The sequence below is a fragment of the Apis dorsata genome, unplaced genomic scaffold (genome assembly GCF_000469605.1).
Source record: "Apis dorsata unplaced genomic scaffold, Apis dorsata 1.3 scaffold_376, whole genome shotgun sequence".
NCBI classification, from domain to species: Eukaryota; Metazoa; Arthropoda; class Insecta; order Hymenoptera; family Apidae; genus Apis; species Apis dorsata.
Window position 1 is genome coordinate 796,464 of NW_006263639.1, and position 3,236 is coordinate 799,699.

Here is a 3,236-nt window from a genome sequence, read left to right on the forward strand (position 1 = left end):
TTAAATTTGAACGCAGCGGGTTTTTCGGTAATATTTAATTGTTTCTCCGCCTCCCCTGAACTCCTCTTACAATATTATCAAACGACGATCGTATATCGCATTTTTTTTTTTTTTTTTAATTTTCTTATTCTCGTCTTTTGTACACGTAAATATAATAAACTATGCGACGCGTACACCAGTGTACAAGCGTCTATAAATATAATGTAATGTAAATATATATATATATATGTATAATATATTATATATGTATATCTATAACGTGTGTATATACGTGTATATATACATACATATATATATATATATACATATATACGTAAGTATACGATAAACGTTATATGATACAGCTAGCAACACTTTACAAACGGGGTCACATAAAAAATAAAGAATCACGATTTCTCACGTTTATTGACTGTGTACGTACGCGCGAAAATTGTCCACAGTGTTTGTTCACGAGACACTGCTCGGATCACTGACTTATCGTTTATTTTATAATTCCTATTTTTGGGGTCTCAAGTGACCCGAAACGTTCTCCTCGCTGACCCGTGAAACGACACGAACCTTTCCCTTCCTTTCTTCCTCCCCTCTCCTCTCCTCTTCTCTCCTCTCCTCCGCTCCCTTCGTGCAAAAAATATCCTCCTCGTGTATTATTCAAACTCCCTTTCTTCTTTTGATACTCCTTCTTCACTCGTCTTCTTTTTTCTTCTTTTCCTTTTTTCCTGCGAGCAAGCAAGCTCGTTTCGCAAAAAAGTATAATACATATACAGCTAATATAGTCTAGGAGACTCCCTGAAATGTTTACGCGGGTGGAAAATAGATATTATTATACGGAGGCGTTGCATTTGGAATAACTCTACGAGAAAATAGAGATACTTCTTTTTTCTTCTTTTCACGTGTAACGAGGACAGTATATCAAGTGTTCGTCGTCCTCCAATTGCGGATTTGATCGAATTGCGCTTTTAAACGGACGAAATATATTGGGTTTAACGGATTTTTTTTTTTTTCTTTCTTTTCTGGAGCAAAAATAATAATATGAAGGAAAATTTGAAAGGATTTACAATGAACAATAAGAAAATAATAATAATGGATTTAAAAAAATATAAATTTATACTGTTTTTAAACTTATGTCACCTGAAATTTTTTATTTTCTATCAATTTACTTATTGTTATTCAATATTTTTAAAAGGCAAAGTGTGATATACATATATATTTTTATCATTTTATATCATGCATGAGCTTGATAACTTTTTAATTAACTTATTTAGACAGTTCCCCTTCGTAAATATGGTTATCATTTTATATTAATAGAGAAAATGAAAATGGAACCCTTCTATACATTATAGCTTAATTTATATTATATACCACAGAATTAAACTATTTCAAACCATTTCATTCCCTTGATTTTTGTGCCTAAAATAGCCTCTGCCCACATTAATTGAAAAATAATATACGTTTAATACAATATGTATATTATCAAATATTTATTATTATTTTTAGCATAATTAATTCGATATCGATATCTACCTACATTCTACAGAATCTACATTATCGTAGAGTAAAAATTGATCTGTAATATTGTTACCTACAGCATTGAAATAATATGGAATAATATAATTTGTATCATGTTATTAAGATCTTTGCACATCATAATTATATTTCGTCCATTTAAATTCGCTCTTTGATCTTCCATAAATTCTTTCGATACTCCATTCTATCGCTGAACATATATATATATTCTTCTGACGCTCAACAATTTAATCCTTTAAGCGTTGAAACACATTTTTATTGACTTGTCGTAAAAAGTTTCTCAATTTATACTAGTTTTCATTGTTAATAACAACAACTTACGAATTAATAAATAGTTTAAAATTATTAGAACATCATATTTACACAATATAAATAAAACTAATAAAATTTCCAAAAAATTTCACTTTATGATGAATTTTAAATTGTTTTTCTGTTATTTTTTACAAAATTAATATTGTACTTTCTTAAGTTAACATATTTAAATAGATACAAATTATAATTCAATAATTTCAATATTAATTAATTACTGGCCGAAAAAAATTAATAAAAATCATCTTAAAATTAACGATGATAGATAAAAAAAATTTCTTTCGCATAAAATTTAAATTTCCAAAGATCGTTTCAATTCCATCCGACCTCCATTTCTCCATATTACTTCGATGTCAATGCTGAAAGGATTAAAAAACGATAAAAATATACTAATCGCTACAATCGTCTTAACAAAAATATTTTTACAATCCCTAAAGATTATTACAACCACTCGTTTGGAGGACATCGACGAGTGAACGCAGAAAGAAGGATAGCGCTAATCATCCCCCATTTTAAGAAGATTCACGCCTGTCTTCAAGATCGCATTTCCCCATCCCTCCTCTTCCCACTCTAATTTCCTCCTTTAATTTCCCCTTTTACTCTTTTAGAATCTTTCAATTGCTGGACAATTTTTCCTTATTCACTCGATATACCTAGTATAGAAACATTTCGCGAGTCAACATCGAAAAAAGTACCAAACACTCGCCTTAACTAGAAACGTGCTTTACAAAAGAAACGAAATATGGCGATTAACAACGAGTATATGTACATATTCCATTATGTATATGTATATATATATATATCTGATGACAAAAATTGTCCAGCGGTTTATGTCCAATGAAAAATTCAGCCTGAACGATACGAGAGTTGCATACATGTAAAATCGCGACGAGGAGGGATTCGAACGCGAATCCCACGATTACGATGACCGCTAAATCGAACACGCCTAAATTTCACGGAACGTCTAAATTGATCCGCTATGTAAGTTAACGTTATCTTAGATAAGATTACCTTACACAGAAGCAATGTAATCGTTCGGTGATCGATCGACCCAAATAGTTAAGGGAAAATCGTTCGTTTCGCATCTAATTTATCTTTAATTGAATTGTATATTCGCTTCGGCGTGGATAGCAATAAATAACTTTCTTCGTTAGAATACGATTAAATTAAATTTCCCTCTTAGCTTTACGCTCACTTCACTTTTCTCTGTCTCCTTGTGAGTCTCTCCCTCCCTATCCATTCTATTCTTATGTACAATCGAAAGCAGTGGAGTAGCGTTTAATTTTTCCTATATGATTTTTATATCGCAGCGCGTTATCTTATTCTTTTGGAGCGTCTTATTCACGATTTTCTCTTCAATCGATAGTTTTGATTTCTTTTTCTTTTTTTTTTTTTTTTTTTTT